This window comes from Cololabis saira, unplaced genomic scaffold, assembly GCF_033807715.1.
Source record: "Cololabis saira isolate AMF1-May2022 unplaced genomic scaffold, fColSai1.1 scf033, whole genome shotgun sequence".
Taxonomy (NCBI): Eukaryota; Metazoa; Chordata; class Actinopteri; order Beloniformes; family Belonidae; genus Cololabis; species Cololabis saira.
In genome coordinates this window covers 420,255-438,054 of record NW_026906197.1, presented here as the reverse complement: position 1 = coordinate 438,054, position 17,800 = coordinate 420,255, and positions in this window count along the sequence as shown.

Here is a 17,800-nt window from a genome sequence, read left to right as displayed (position 1 = left end):
CTATTGAAAATGTTAGAAAATTGGAGAAAGGTGTCTGTGTAGTTGATTTGAGAGACTCATTTCATTATTGGACTCACCAAACCACTTACAGTGTTTCAGGTACAAAATGACTGTTTCTCGCTGAGAAAATGCCAAAAAGCGGATTTCTGTCATAACATTGATTTACCTTCAGATTTTTCAAGGCAAGCTATTGAAAACGTCAGAAAATTGGAGAAAGGAGTCTATGTAGTTGATTTGAGAGACTCATTTCATTATTGGACTCACCAAACCACTTACAGTGTTTCAGGTACAAAATGACTGTTTCTCGCTGAGAAAATGCCAAAAAGCGGATTTCTGTCATAACATTGATTTACCTTCTGATTTTTTAAGGCAAGCTATTGAAAACGTTAGAAAATTGGAGAAAGGTGTCTATGTAGTTGATTTGAGAGATTCATTTCATTATTGGACTCACCAAACCACTTACAGTGTTTCAGGTACAAAATGACTGTTTCTCGCTGAGAAAATGCCAAAAAGCAGATTTCTGTCATAACATTGATTTACCTTCTGATTTTTCAAGGCAAGCTATTGAAAACGTCAGAAAATTGGAGAAAGGAGTCTATGTAGTTGATTTGAGAGACTCATTTCATTATTGGACTCACCAAACCACTTACAGTGTTTCAGGTACAAAATGACTGTTTCTCGCTGAGAAAATGCCAAAAAGCGGATTTCTGTAATAACATTGATTTACCTTCTGATTTTTTAAGGCAAGCTATTGAAAACGTTAGAAAATTGGAGAAAGGAGTCTATGTAGTTGATTTGAGGGACTCATTTCATTATTGGACTCACCAAACCACTTACAGTGTTTCAGGTACAAAATGACTGTTTCTCGCTGAGAAAATGCCAAAAAGCGGATTTCTGTCATAACATTGATTTACCTTCTGATTTTTCAAGGAAAGCTATTGAAAACGTCAGAAAATTGGAGAAAGGAGTCTATGTAGTTGATTTGAGAGACTCATTTCATTATTGGACTCACCAAACCACTTACAGTGTTTCAGGTACAAAATGACCGTTTCTCGCTGAGAAAATGCCAAAAAGCGGATTTCTGTAATAACATTGTTTTACCTTCTGATTTATTAAGGCAAGCTATTGAAAACGTCAGAAGATTGGAAAAAGGAGTCTATGTAGTTGATTTGAGAGACTCATTTCATTATTGGACTCACCAAACCACTTACAGTGTTTCAGGTACAAAATGACTGTTTCTCGCTGAGAAAATGCCAAAAAGCGGATTTCTGTCATAACATTGATTTACCTTCTGATTTTTCAAGGAAAGCTATTGAAAATGTTAGAAAATTGGAGAAAGGTGTCTTTGTAGTTGATTTGAGAGACTCATTTCATTATTGGACTCACCAAACCACTTACAGTGTTTCAGGTACAAAATGACTGTTTCTCGCTGAGAAAATGACAAAAAGCGGATTTCTGTCATAACATTGATTTACCTTCTGATTTTTCAAGGCAAGCTATTGAAAACGTCAGAAAATTGGAGAAAGGAGTCTATGTAGTTGATTTGAGAGACTCATTTCATTATTGGACTCACCAAACCACTTACAGTGTTTCAGGTACAAAATGACTGTTTCTCGCTGAGAAAATGCCAAAAAGCGGATTTCTGTCATAACATTGATTTACCTTCTGATTTTTTAAGGCAAGCTATTGAAAACGTTAGAAAATTGGAGAAAGGAGTCTAAGTAGTTGATTTGAGAGACTCATTTCATTATTGGACTCACCAAACCACTTACAGTGTTTCAGGTACAAAATGACTGTTTCTCGCCTAGAAAATGCCAAAAAGCGGATTTCTGTAATAACATTGTTTTACCTTCTGAATTTTTAAGGCAACCTATTGAAAACGTCAGAAAATTGGAGAAAGGAGTCTATGTAGTTGATTTGAGGGACTCATTTCATTATTGGACTCACCAAACCACTTACAGTGTTTCAGGTACAAAATGACTGTTTCTCGCTGAGAAGCTGCCAAAAAGCGGATTTCTGTCATAACATTGATTTACCTTCTGATTTTTTAAGGCAAGCTATTGAAAACCTTAGAAAATTGGAGAAAGGTGTCTATGTAGTTGATTTGAGCGACTCATTTCATTATTGGACTCACCAAACCACTTACAGTGTTTCAGGTACAAAATGACTGTTTCTCGCTGAGAAAATGCCAAAAAGCGGATTTCTGTCATAACATTGATTTACCTTCTGATTTTTTAAGGCAAGCTATTGAAAACGTTAGAAAATTGCAGAAAGGTGTCTATGTAGTTGATTTGAGAGACTCATTTCATTATTGGACTCACCAAACCACTTACAGTGTTTCAGGTACAAAATGACTGTTTCTCGCTGAGAAAATGCCAAAAAGCGGATTTCTGTCATAACATTGATTTACCTTCTGATTTTTTAAGGCAAGCTATTGAAAGCGTTAGAAAATTGGAGAAAGGTGTCTATGTAGTTGATTCGAGAGATTCATTTCATTATTGGACTCACCAAACCACTTACAGTGTTTCAGGTACAAAATGACTGTTTCTCGCTGAGAAAATGCCAAAAAGCAGATTTCTGTCATAACATTGATTTACCTTCTGATTTTTCAAGGCAAGCTATTGAAAACGTCAGAAAATTGGAGAAAGGAGTCTATGTAGTTGATTTGAGAGACTCATTTCATTATTGGACTCACCAAACCACTTACAGTGTTTCAGGTACAAAATGACTGTTTCTCGCTGAGAAAATGCCAAAAAGCGGATTTCTGTCATAACATTGATTTACCTTCTGATTTTTCAAGGCAAGCTATTGAAAATGTTAGAAAATTGGAGAAAGGTGTCTTTGTAGTTGATTTGAGAGACTCATTTCATTATTGGACTCACCAAACCACCTACAGTGTTTCAGGTACAAAATGACTGTTTCTCGCTGAGAAAATGCCAAAAAGCGGATTTCTGTCATAACATTGATTTACCTTCTGATTTTTTAAGGCAAGCTATTGAAAACGTTAGAAAATTGGAGAAAGGAGTCTAAGTAGTTGATTTGAGAGACTCATTTCATTATTGGACTCACCAAACCACTTACAGTGTTTCAGGTACAAAATGACTGTTTCTCGCCTAGAAAATGCCAAAAAGCGGATTTCTGTAATAACATTGTTTTACCTTCTGAATTTTTAAGGCAACCTATTGAAAACGTCAGAAAATTGGAGAAAGGAGTCTATGTAGTTGATTTGAGGGACTCATTTCATTATTGGACTCACCAAACCACTTACAGTGTTTCAGGTACAAAATGACTGTTTCTCGCTGAGAAGCTGCCAAAAAGCGGATTTCTGTCATAACATTGATTTACCTTCTGATTTTTTAAGGCAAGCTATTGAAAACCTTAGAAAATTGGAGAAAGGTGTCTATGTAGTTGATTTGAGCGACTCATTTCATTATTGGACTCACCAAACCACTTACAGTGTTTCAGGTACAAAATGACTGTTTCTCGCTGAGAAAATGCCAAAAAGCGGATTTCTGTCATAACATTGATTTACCTTCTGATTTTTTAAGGCAAGCTATTGAAAACGTTAGAAAATTGCAGAAAGGTGTCTATGTAGTTGATTTGAGAGACTCATTTCATTATTGGACTCACCAAACCACTTACAGTGTTTCAGGTACAAAATGACTGTTTCTCGCTGAGAAAATGCCAAAAAGCGGATTTCTGTCATAACATTGATTTACCTTCTGATTTTTCAAGGCAAGCTATTGAAAACGTCAGAAAATTGGAGAAAGGAGTCTATGTAGTTGATTTGAGCGACTCATTTCATTATTGGACTCACCAAACCACTTACAGTGTTTCAGGTACAAAATGACTGTTTCTCGCTGAGAAAATGCCAAAAAGCGGATTTCTGTCATAACATTGATTTACCTTCTGATTTTTTAAGGCAAGCTATTGAAAACGTTAGAAAATTGCAGAAAGCTGTCTATGTAGTTGATTTGAGAGACTCATTTCATTATTGGACTCACCAAACCACTTACAGTGTTTCAGGTACAAAATGACTGTTTCTCGCTGAGAAAATGCCAAAAAGCGGATTTCTGTCATAACATTGATTTACCTTCTGATTTTTCAAGGCAAGCTATTGAAAACGTCAGAAAATTGGAGAAAGGAGTCTATGTAGTTGATTTGAGGGACTCATTTCATTATTGGACTCACCAAACCGCTTACAGTGTTTCAGGTACAAAATGACTGTTTCTCGCTGAGAAAATGCCAAAAAGCGGATTTCTGTCATAACATTGATTTACCTTCTGATTTTTTAAGGCAAGCTATTGAAAACGTTAGAAAATTGGAGAAAGGTGTCTATGTAGTTGATTTGAGAGATTCATTTCATTATTGGACTCACCAAACCACTTACAGTGTTTCAGGTACAAAATGACTGTTTCTCGCTGAGAAAATGCCAAAAAGCAGATTTCTGTCATAACATTGATTTACCTTCTGATTTTTCAAGGCAAGCTATTGAAAACGTCAGAAAATTGGAGAAAGGAGTCTATGTAGTTGATTTGAGAGACTCATTTCATTATTGGACTCACCAAACCACTTACAGTGTTTCAGGTACAAAATGACCGTTTCTCGCTGAGAAAATGCCAAAAAGCGGATTTCTGTAATAACATTGTTTTACCTTCTGATTTTTTAAGGCAAGCTATTGAAAACCTTAGAAAATTGGAGAAAGGTGTCTATGTAGTTGATTTGAGCGACTCATTTCATTATTGGACTCACCAAACCACTTACAGTGTTTCAGGTACAAAATGACTGTTTCTCGCTGAGAAAATGCCAAAAAGCGGATTTCTGTCATAACATTGATTTACCTTCTGATTTTTTAAGGCAAGCTATTGAAAACGTTAGAAAATTGCAGAAAGGTGTCTATGTAGTTGATTTGAGAGACTCATTTCATTATTGGACTCACCAAACCACTTACAGTGTTTCAGGTACAAAATGACTGTTTCTCGCTGAGAAAATGCCAAAAAGCGGATTTCTGTCATAACATTGATTTACCTTCTGATTTTTCAAGGCAAGCTATTGAAAACGTCAGAAAATTGGAGAAAGGAGTCTATGTAGTTGATTTGAGCGACTCATTTCATTATTGGACTCACCAAACCACTTACAGTGTTTCAGGTACAAAATGACTGTTTCTCGCTGAGAAAATGCCAAAAAGCGGATTTCTGTCATAACATTGATTTACCTTCTGATTTTTTAAGGCAAGCTATTGAAAACGTTAGAAAATTGCAGAAAGCTGTCTATGTAGTTGATTTGAGAGACTCATTTCATTATTGGACTCACCAAACCACTTACAGTGTTTCAGGTACAAAATGACTGTTTCTCGCTGAGAAAATGCCAAAAAGCGGATTTCTGTCATAACATTGATTTACCTTCTGATTTTTCAAGGCAAGCTATTGAAAACGTCAGAAAATTGGAGAAAGGAGTCTATGTAGTTGATTTGAGGGACTCATTTCATTATTGGACTCACCAAACCGCTTACAGTGTTTCAGGTACAAAATGACTGTTTCTCGCTGAGAAAATGCCAAAAAGCGGATTTCTGTCATAACATTGATTTACCTTCTGATTTTTTAAGGCAAGCTATTGAAAACGTTAGAAAATTGGAGAAAGGTGTCTATGTAGTTGATTTGAAAGATTCATTTCATTATTGGACTCACCAAACCACTTACAGTGTTTCAGGTACAAAATGACTGTTTCTCGCTGAGAAAATGCCAAAAAGCAGATTTCTGTCATAACATTGATTTACCTTCTGATTTTTCAAGGCAAGCTATTGAAAACGTCAGAAAATTGGAGAAAGGAGTCTATGTAGTTGATTTGAGAGACTCATTTCATTATTGGACTCACCAAACCACTTACAGTGTTTCAGGTACAAAATGACCGTTTCTCGCTGAGAAAATGCCAAAAAGCGGATTTCTGTAATAACATTGTTTTACCTTCTGATTTATTAAGGCAAGCTATTGAAAACGTTAGAAAATTGGAAAAAGGAGTCTATGTAGTTGATTTGAGAGACTCATTTCATTATTGGACTCACCAAACCACTTACAGTGTTTCAGGTACAAAATGACTGTTTCTCGCTGAGAAAATGCCAAAAAGCGGATTTCTGTCATAACATTGATTTACCTTCTGATTTTTCAAGGCAAGCTATTGAAAATGTTAGAAAATTGGAGAAAGGTGTCTTTGTAGTTGATTTGAGAGACTCATTTCATTATTGGACTCACCAAACCACTTACAGTGTTTCAGGTACAAAATGACTGTTTCTCGCTGAGAAAATGCCAAAAAGCAGATTTCTGTCATAACATTGATTTACCTTCTGATTTTTCAAGGCAAGCTATTGAAAACGTCAGAAAATTGGAGAAAGGAGTCTATGTAGTTGATTTGAGAGACTCATTTCATTATTGGACTCACCAAACCACTTACAGTGTTTCAGGTACAAAACGACTGTTTTCTCGCTGAGAGGCTGCCAAAAAGCGGATTTCTGTCATAACATTGATTTACCTTCTGATTTTTTAAGGCAAGCTATTGAAAACGTTAGAAAATTGGAGAAAGGTGTCTATGTAGTTGATTTGAGCGACTCATTTCATTATTGGACTCACCAAACCACTTACAGTGTTTCAGGTACAAAATGACTGTTTCTCGCTGAGAAAATGCCAAAAAGCGGATTTCTGTCATAACATTGATTTACCTTCTGATTTTTTAAGGCAAGCTATTGAAAACGTTAGAAAATTGCAGAAAGGTGTCTATGTAGTTGATTTGAGAGACTCATTTCATTATTGGACTCACCAAACCACTTACAGTGTTTCAGGTACAAAATGACTGTTTCTCGCTGAGAAAATGCCAAAAAGCGGATTTCTGTCATAACATTGATTTACCTTCTGATTTTTTAAGGCAAGCTATTGAAAACGTTAGAAAATTGCAGAAAGCTGTCTATGTAGTTGATTTGAGAGACTCATTTCATTATTGGACTCACCAAACCACTTACAGTGTTTCAGGTACAAAATGACTGTTTCTCGCTGAGAAAATGCCAAAAAGCGGATTTCTGTCATAACATTGATTTACCTTCTGATTTTTCAAGGCAAGCTATTGAAAACGTCAGAAAATTGGAGAAAGGAGTCTATGTAGTTGATTTGAGGGACTCATTTCATTATTGGACTCACCAAACCGCTTACAGTGTTTCAGGTACAAAATGACTGTTTCTCGCTGAGAAAATGCCAAAAAGCAGATTTCTGTCATAACATTGATTTACCTTCTGATTTTTCAAGGCAAGCTATTGAAAACGTCAGAAAATTGGAGAAAGGAGTCTATGTAGTTGATTTGAGAGACTCATTTCATTATTGGACTCACCAAACCACTTACAGTGTTTCAGGTACAAAATGACCGTTTCTCGCTGAGAAAATGCCAAAAAGCGGATTTCTGTAATAACATTGTTTTACCTTCTGATTTTTTAAGGCAAGCTATTGAAAACCTTAGAAAATTGGAGAAAGGTGTCTATGTAGTTGATTTGAGCGACTCATTTCATTATTGGACTCACCAAACCACTTACAGTGTTTCAGGTACAAAATGACTGTTTCTCGCTGAGAAAATGCCAAAAAGCGGATTTCTGTCATAACATTGATTTACCTTCTGATTTTTTAAGGCAAGCTATTGAAAACGTTAGAAAATTGCAGAAAGGTGTCTATGTAGTTGATTTGAGAGACTCATTTCATTATTGGACTCACCAAACCACTTACAGTGTTTCAGGTACAAAATGACTGTTTCTCGCTGAGAAAATGCCAAAAAGCGGATTTCTGTCATAACATTGATTTACCTTCTGATTTTTCAAGGCAAGCTATTGAAAACGTCAGAAAATTGGAGAAAGGAGTCTATGTAGTTGATTTGAGCGACTCATTTCATTATTGGACTCACCAAACCACTTACAGTGTTTCAGGTACAAAATGACTGTTTCTCGCTGAGAAAATGCCAAAAAGCGGATTTCTGTCATAACATTGATTTACCTTCTGATTTTTTAAGGCAAGCTATTGAAAACGTTAGAAAATTGCAGAAAGCTGTCTATGTAGTTGATTTGAGAGACTCATTTCATTATTGGACTCACCAAACCACTTACAGTGTTTCAGGTACAAAATGACTGTTTCTCGCTGAGAAAATGCCAAAAAGCGGATTTCTGTCATAACATTGATTTACCTTCTGATTTTTCAAGGCAAGCTATTGAAAACGTCAGAAAATTGGAGAAAGGAGTCTATGTAGTTGATTTGAGGGACTCATTTCATTATTGGACTCACCAAACCGCTTACAGTGTTTCAGGTACAAAATGACTGTTTCTCGCTGAGAAAATGCCAAAAAGCGGATTTCTGTCATAACATTGATTTACCTTCTGATTTTTTAAGGCAAGCTATTGAAAACGTTAGAAAATTGGAGAAAGGTGTCTATGTAGTTGATTTGAAAGATTCATTTCATTATTGGACTCACCAAACCACTTACAGTGTTTCAGGTACAAAATGACTGTTTCTCGCTGAGAAAATGCCAAAAAGCAGATTTCTGTCATAACATTGATTTACCTTCTGATTTTTCAAGGCAAGCTATTGAAAACGTCAGAAAATTGGAGAAAGGAGTCTATGTAGTTGATTTGAGAGACTCATTTCATTATTGGACTCACCAAACCACTTACAGTGTTTCAGGTACAAAATGACCGTTTCTCGCTGAGAAAATGCCAAAAAGCGGATTTCTGTAATAACATTGTTTTACCTTCTGATTTATTAAGGCAAGCTATTGAAAACGTTAGAAAATTGGAAAAAGGAGTCTATGTAGTTGATTTGAGAGACTCATTTCATTATTGGACTCACCAAACCACTTACAGTGTTTCAGGTACAAAATGACTGTTTCTCGCTGAGAAAATGCCAAAAAGCGGATTTCTGTCATAACATTGATTTACCTTCTGATTTTTCAAGGCAAGCTATTGAAAATGTTAGAAAATTGGAGAAAGGTGTCTTTGTAGTTGATTTGAGAGACTCATTTCATTATTGGACTCACCAAACCACTTACAGTGTTTCAGGTACAAAATGACTGTTTCTCGCTGAGAAAATGCCAAAAAGCAGATTTCTGTCATAACATTGATTTACCTTCTGATTTTTCAAGGCAAGCTATTGAAAACGTCAGAAAATTGGAGAAAGGAGTCTATGTAGTTGATTTGAGAGACTCATTTCATTATTGGACTCACCAAACCACTTACAGTGTTTCAGGTACAAAACGACTGTTTTCTCGCTGAGAGGCTGCCAAAAAGCGGATTTCTGTCATAACATTGATTTACCTTCTGATTTTTTAAGGCAAGCTATTGAAAACGTTAGAAAATTGGAGAAAGGTGTCTATGTAGTTGATTTGAGCGACTCATTTCATTATTGGACTCACCAAACCACTTACAGTGTTTCAGGTACAAAATGACTGTTTCTCGCTGAGAAAATGCCAAAAAGCGGATTTCTGTCATAACATTGATTTACCTTCTGATTTTTTAAGGCAAGCTATTGAAAACGTTAGAAAATTGCAGAAAGGTGTCTATGTAGTTGATTTGAGAGACTCATTTCATTATTGGACTCACCAAACCACTTACAGTGTTTCAGGTACAAAATGACTGTTTCTCGCTGAGAAAATGCCAAAAAGCGGATTTCTGTCATAACATTGATTTACCTTCTGATTTTTCAAGGCAAGCTATTGAAAACGTCAGAAAATTGGAGAAAGGAGTCTATGTAGTTGATTTGAGAGACTCATTTCATTATTGGACTCACCAAACCACTTACAGTGTTTCAGGTACAAAATGACTGTTTCTCGCTGAGAAAATGCCAAAAAGCGGATTTCTGTAATAACATTGATTTACCTTCTGATTTTTTAAGGCAAGCTATTGAAAACGTTAGAAAATTGGAGAAAGGAGTCTATGTAGTTGATTTGAGGGACTCATTTCATTATTGGACTCACCAAACCACTTACAGTGTTTCAGGTACAAAATGACTGTTTCTCGCTGAGAAAATGCCAAAAAGCGGATTTCTGTCATAACATTGATTTACCTTCTGATTTTTCAAGGAAAGCTATTGAAAACGTCAGAAAATTGGAGAAAGGAGTCTATGTAGTTGATTTGAGAGACTCATTTCATTATTGGACTCACCAAACCACTTACAGTGTTTCAGGTACAAAATGACCGTTTCTCGCTGAGAAAATGCCAAAAAGCGGATTTCTGTCATAACATTGATTTACCTTCTGAATTTTTAAGGCAAGCTATTGAAAACGTTAGAAAATTGGAGAAAGGAGTCTATGTAGTTGATTTCAGAGACTAATTTCATTATTGGACTCACCAAACCACTCACAGTGTTTCAGGTACAAAATGACTGTTTCTCGCTGAGAAAATGCCAAAAAGTGGATTTCTGTAATAACATTGTTTCAAGTGTCTGAGAGAGCTTAGCAAGGGGCCTCGCATTGACCATTACTTCCTTAGAGGTAGGGCAAATCAGTCGAGTGAAGCCCAGTGGCAGGATATTCACCACAGTCCACAGGGTATCAGAACCCCAGACGAAGCTCAATCAAGCACAGATCCATTTATGAACATCAGCCCAGAGCCCATCCAGCCACAGACAGCAGTAGAGCGGAGGCTGACTGGACGAAAACCTCAAATCTTGTGGCCTAAATCCTGTCAGAAAAAGGAGTGGGAAACCACAGACACAGACCTCGTCCACCTTTTAGAAGGTCTGAAAGGGGGTGTGGAGAAAAAACTGGACAAGATCGGAGAGACCATTTATAGCTATGGAGCAGAGAGATTTGGTGTGAAACGTGAGAACTTGCAGACACAGAAGGAACCATCTGCTCATCTCAAGTCCAGGAGACAACAAGAGATTCAGAGACTCGTGAAAGAAAGGAGGTGCCTGAGGAAACAATGGAAGAAGGCCACGGAAGTGGAAAGGAAAGGCCTTGGGGCACTACAGGGCGACATCAAGCAGCGTCTGGCAGCACTGCGAAGAGCAGAATGCCTGAGAAGGCAACATAAGAAGAGAGAGCGAACGAGGACTGCCTTCTACAGAGATCCCTATAAATTTGTTAAGGACCTCTTTGTCAGGGGGAAATCTGGGACCCTCAAAGTACCCATAAGAGAACTGGAAGAACATCTTCGGAAGACCTACTCCGACAAACAGAGGCATGTGCCAGCCAGCATTCCGGAGGATATGCAACCCATCCAACCACCTGAGCACCAGATGGAAACAAGGCCCCCCACATGGAGCGAAGTTGAGAGCACAGTAAAACGGGCAAGAACAGCTTCAGCCCCGGGGCCCAACGGCATTCCATACAGGGTGTATAAGAACACGCCAGGCGTCTTGAAATACCTCTGGAAGCTTATGAAAGTGGCATGGGAAAAAGGAATGATACCAAAGGCATGGCGACGGGCAGGAGGGATCCTGATTCCCAAAGAGAAGAATTCCTCAACCATTGAGCAGTTTCGCCAGATCAGCCTTCTCAATGTGGAAGGAAAGATTTTCTTCAGTGTCGTGGCCCGTAGGCTCTCAGCATTCCTGCTGGCGAACAACTTTGTTGACACCTCAGTGCAAAAGGCAGGGATAATTGGGTTCTCAGGTTGCTTGGAACACACAAATGTCATCTGGCACCAAGTACAGACGGCCAAGAAGGAGAAGAAAGACCTGCATGTGGTGTTTTTAGATCTTGCCAATGCCTTCGGGTCAGTGCCTCATGAGATCTTGTGGACAGCGTTCAACTTCTTTCAAGTGCCAGAGGGCATCACAAGTCTAGTCAAAGCCTACTTCCAGGATCTCCAATTCTGTGTTACAGCACAGGATAGTACAACTGCCTGGCAGCACCTTGAGATAGGCATTATGGCGGGCTGCACCATCTCGCCACTGGTGTTTACAATGGCAATGGAGCTACTTATTCGTGCATCACGATGGGTGGTTGGAGGAGAACGATTGAGAGCGGGCTCCGTCTTCCCCCAATCAGGGCGTACATGGACGACATGACGACAATAACAACAACGGTCGCATGTACCAAACGTCTGCTGGAGAAACTCCGGGGAAACATCAAATGGGCACGAATGGAGATTAAACCCAGCAAATCCCGTAGCATCTCCATTGTCAAAGGTAAGCTCACCAATGCAAGGTTCTATGTGGACGACCAGCCAATCCCAACAAGTTCTGGAGAAGCCTATCAAAAGCCTTGGCCGATGGTATAGCGCAGAACTTAAAGACTCTGAGCAGGTGGAACAACTCAGGCAGGATACAATCAGCGGCCTCAAGCAGATTAACAACACTGCTCTCCCTGGAAAATTGAAGCTATGGTGCTTTAAGTTTGGGCTGCTACCTCGCCTCATGTGGCCAATTTCCATCTATGAGGTCACCTTATCTCATGTCAATCGGCTTGAGAGACTGGTGAATGCCCAAGTGAGGAAGTGGCTTGGACTGCCGATATGCCTTTCCAGCATAGGCCTGTATGGCAATGGAGCGCTCTCCCTTCCAATCTCAAGCCTGGTGGAGGAGTACAAATGTGCCAAAACAAGGGTGGAAATGACTCTTACAGAATCCCGGGAACCATGCGTCAGAGATGCGGCTCCAAACCTGGCAACAGGGAGGAAATGGAAACCATCTGCAGCAGTAGCAGTGGCAAAGACCACCCTCAGACACCGGGATATAGTGGGACGAGTCCAACATGGCAGAGGGGGTCTTGGCCTGGAAGCAACAACGCCCGCTTGGCAAAAGGCTACTCCGTCTGAACGGCGACACATGGTGGTTGAGGAGGTGCGCAACCAGGAGGAGGCAGCCAGGTGTGCCAAGGCAGTCTCCCAAGCCCAGCAAGGACGCTGGATGAGGTGGGAGGGTGTGGAGAGGAGGAAAATCACGTGGAATGAGATGTGGAGCATGGAGGCTAATAGGCTCAGCTTCATCATCAGAGCCACTTATGATGTCCTGCCCTCTCCAACCAACCTACATCTCTGGTATGGAGAGGACCCAGCCTGCCTGCAGTGTGCAGCCCCAGCAACCCTCAAACACATCCTGGTGGGTTGCAAGACCAGCCTGACTCAAGGAAGATACACCTGGCGCCATAACCAAGTGTTGAAGGGCTTGGCTGCCGAACTTGAGGACAAGAGGGTCACCATCAACGCCATGCCTTTCAAAACCCAGACCACCCTCCCACGGAAAACGACATTCGTCCGACAAGGGGAGAAACGGAGAACCAAGCCATCACCTCCAAACTCAGGCCCACTGGACACAGCCCGGGATTGGGAAATGCGGGTAGACCTCAGTCAGAGGCTCACTTTCCCGCCAGAAATCGCAGCAACCAACCTGCGCCCAGATTTGGTCCTCTGGTCCAAGTCCTGCCGGCGTGTCTTCATTGTGGAACTGACTGTCCCCTGGGAGGATAACATCGACGAAGCATTCGAAAGAAAAAGGCTGCGTTATGCTAACCTAGCAGCTGATGCTGAGGCGCGGGGATGGAATGTAAAGGTGTGGCCAGTGGAGGTTGGCTGCCGAGGCTTTGTAGCCAGGCTCCTGAAGGAAGTTGGGATCAGAGGACAGGCCCAGCGGAAGGCAATAAAAGAACTTGCCAAAGCAGCCGAACGGAGCAGTCACTGGCTGTGGCTGAAACGGAGGGATGCAACATGGGCTGTTTGATGACCACGGGGTGCCACCATATGACACACACCCAGGTCTGATCAGCCTGTGGCAGGCCAACCTTGGAAGAGGGTGTATTGTGTTAAGAGGCCGAAACACCTGATGAAGACAAGGCACACAACTGATGACGTGTAGATTTGGTGGTGCCCCGCGATCCTGTCCAAACTCCACCCAACAGTCATGTCCGATAGGAGTTATCGTGCTGATATATTTTAGGGATATTAACAGCTAGTCCTATTAAGAATCCTACCTTCTGATTTTTTAAGGCAAGCTATTGAAAACGTCAGAAAATTGGAGAAAGGAGTCTATGTAGTTGATTTGAGCGACTCATTTCATTATTGGACTCACCAAACCACTTACAGTGTTTCAGGTACAAAATGACTGTTTCTCGCTGAGAAACTGCCAAAAAGCGGATTTCTGTCATAACATTGATTTACCTTCTGATTTTTCAAGGCAAGCTATGGAAAACGTCAGAAAATTGGAGAAAGGAGTCTATGTAGTTGATTTGAGAGACTCATTTCATTATTGGACTCACCAAACAACTTACAGTGTTTCAGGTACAAAATGACCGTTTCTCGCTGAGAAAATGCCAAAAAGCGGATTTCTGTAATAACATTGATTTACCTTCTGATTTTTCAAGGCAAGCTATTGAAAACGTCAGAAAATTGGAGAAAGGAGTCTATGTAGTTGATTTGAGAGACTCATTTCATTATTGGACTCACCAAACCACTTACAGTGTTACAGGTACAAAATGACTGTTTCTCGCTGAGAAAATGCCAAAAAGCGGATTTCTGTAATAACATTGATTTACCTTCTGATTTTTTAAGGCAAGCTATTGAAAACGTTAGAAAATTGGAGAAAGGAGTCTATGTAGTTGATTTGAGGGACTCATTTCATTATTGGACTCACCAAACCACTTACAGTGTTTCAGGTACAAAATGACTGTTTCTCGCTGAGAAAATGCCAAAAAGCGGATTTCTGTCATAACATTGATTTACCTTCTGATTTTTTAAGGCAAGCTATTGAAAACGTTAGAAAATTGGAGAAAGGTGTCTATGTAGTTGATTTGAGAGACTCATTTCATAATTGGACTCACCAAACCACTTACAGTGTTTCAGGTACAAAATGACTGTTTCTCGCTGAGAAAATGCCAAAAAGCGGATTTCTGTAATAACATTGATTTACCTTCTGATTTTTCAAGGCAAGCTATTGAAAACGTCAGAAAATTGGAGAAAGGAGTCTATGTAGTTGATTTGAGAGACTCATTTCATTATTGGACTCACCAAACCACTTACAGTGTTTCAGGTACAAAATGACTGTTTCTCGCTGAGAAAATGCCAAAAAGCGGATTTCAGTCATAACATTGATTTACCTTCTGATTTTTTAAGGCAAGCTATTGAAAACGTTAGAAAATTGGAGAAAGGAGTCTATGTAGTTGATTTGAGAGACTCATTTCATTATTGGACTCACCAAACCACTTACAGTGTTTCAGGTTCAAAATGACTGTTTCTCGCTGAGAAACTGCCAAAAAGCGGATTTCTGTAATAACATTGTTTCAAGTGTCTGAGAGAGCTTAGCAAGGGGCCTCGCATTGACCATTACTTCCTTAGAGGTAGGGCAAATCAGTCGAGTGAAGCCCAGTGGCAGGATATTCACCACAGTCCACAGGGTATCAGAACCCCAGACGAAGCTCAATCTAGCACAGATCCATTTATGAACATCAGCCCAGAGCCCATCCAGCCACAGACAGCAGTAGAGCGGAGGCTGACTGGACGAAAACCTCAAATCTTGTGGCCTAAATCCTGTCAGAAAAAGGAGTGGGAAACCACAGACACAGACCTCGTCCACCTTTTAGAAGGTCTGAGAGGGGGTGTGGAGAAAAAACTGGACAAGATCGGAGAGACCATTTATAGCTATCGAGCAGAGAGATTTGGTGTGAAACGTGAGAACTTGCAGACACAGAAGGAACCATCTGCTCATCTCAAGTCCAGGAGACAACAAGAGATTCAGAGACTCGTGAAAGAAAGGAGGTGCCTGAGGAAACAATGGAAGAAGGCCACGGAAGTGGAAAGGAAAGGCCTTGGGGCACTACAGGGCGACATCAAGCAGCGTCTGGCAGCACTGCGAAGAGCAGAATGCCTGAGAAGGCAACATAAGAAGAGAGAGCGAACGAGGACTGCCTTCTACAGAGATCCCTATAAATTTGTTAAGGACCTCTTTGTCAGGGAGAAATCTGGGACCCTCAAAGTACCCATAAGAGAACTGGAAGAACATCTTCGGAAGACCTACTCCGACAAACAGAGGCATGTGCCAGCCAGCATTCCGGAGGATATGCTACCCATCCAACCACCTGAGCACCAGATGGAAACAAGGCCCCCCACATGGAGCGAAGTTGAGAGCACAGTAAAACGGGCAAGAACAGCTTCAGCCCCGGGGCCCAACGGCATTCCATACAGGGTGTATAAGAACACGCCAGGCGTCTTGAAATACCTCTGGAAGCTTATGAAAGTGGCATGGGAAAAAGGAATGATACCAAAGGCATGGCGACGGGCAGGAGGGATCCTGATTCCCAAAGAGAAGAATTCCTCAACCATCGAGCAGTTTCGCCAGATCAGCCTTCTCAATGTGGAAGGAAAGATTTTCTTCAGTGTCTTGGCCCGTAGGCTCTCAGCATTCCTGCTGGCGAACAACTTTGTTGACACCTCAGTGCAAAAGGCAGGGATAATTGGGTTCTCAGGTTGCTTGGAACACACAAATGTCATCTGGCACCAAGTACAGACGGCCAAGAAGGAGAAGAAAGACCTGCATGTGGTGTTTTTAGATCTTGCCAATGCCTTCGGGTCAGTGCCTCATGAGATCTTGTGGACAGCGTTCAACTTCTTTCAAGTGCCAGAGGGCATCACAAGTCTAGTCAAAGCCTACTTCCAGGATCTCCAATTCTGTGTTACAGCACAGGATAGTACAACTGCCTGGCAGCACCTTGAGATAGGCATTATGGCGGGCTGCACCATCTCGCCACTGGTGTTTACAATGGCAATGGAGCTACTTATTCGTGCATCACGATGGGTGGTTGGAGGAGAACGATTGAGAGCGGGCTCCGTCTTCCCCCAATCAGGGCGTACATGGACGACATGACGACAATAACAACAACGGTCGCATGTACCAAACGTCTGCTGGAGAAACTCCGGGGAAACATCAAATGGGCACGAATGGAGATTAAACCCAGCAAATCCCGTAGCATCTCCATTGTCAAAGGTAAGCTCACCAATGCAAGGTTCTATGTGGACGACCAGCCAATCCCAACAAGTTCTGGAGAAGCCTATCAAAAGCCTTGGCCGATGGTATAGCGCAGAACTTAAAGACTCTGAGCAGGTGGAACAACTCAGGCAGGATACAATCAGCGGCCTCAAGCAGATTAACAACACTGCTCTCCCTGGAAAATTGAAGCTATGGTGCTTTAAGTTTGGGCTGCTACCTCGCCTCATGTGGCCAATTTCCATCTATGAGGTCACCTTATCTCATGTCAATCGACTTGAGAGACTGGTGAATGCCCAAGTGAGGAAGTGGCTTGGACTGCCGAGATGCCTTTCCAGCATAGGCCTGTATGGCAATGGAGCGCTCTCCCTTCCAATCTCAAGCCTGGTGGAGGAGTACAAATGTGCCAAAACAAGGGTGGAAATGACTCTTACAGAATCCCGGGACCCATGCGTCAGAGATGCGGATCCAAACCTGGCAACAGGGAGGAAATGGAAACCATCTGCAGCAGTAGCAGTGGCAAAGACCACCCTCAGACACCGGGATATAGTGGGACGAGTCCAACATGGCAGAGGGGGTCTTGGCCTGGAAGCAACAACGCCCGCTTGGCAAAAGGCTACTCCGTCTGAACGGCGACACATGGTGGTTGAGGAGGTGCGCAACCAGGAGGAGGCAGCCAGGTGTGCCAAGGCAGTCTCCCAAGCCCAGCAAGGACGCTGGATGAGGTGGGAGGGTGTGGAGAGGAGGAAAATCACGTGGAATGAGATGTGGAGCATGGAGGCTAATAGGCTCAGCTTCATCATCAGAGCCACTTATGATGTCCTGCCCTCTCCAACCAACCTACATCTCTGGTATGGAGAGGACCC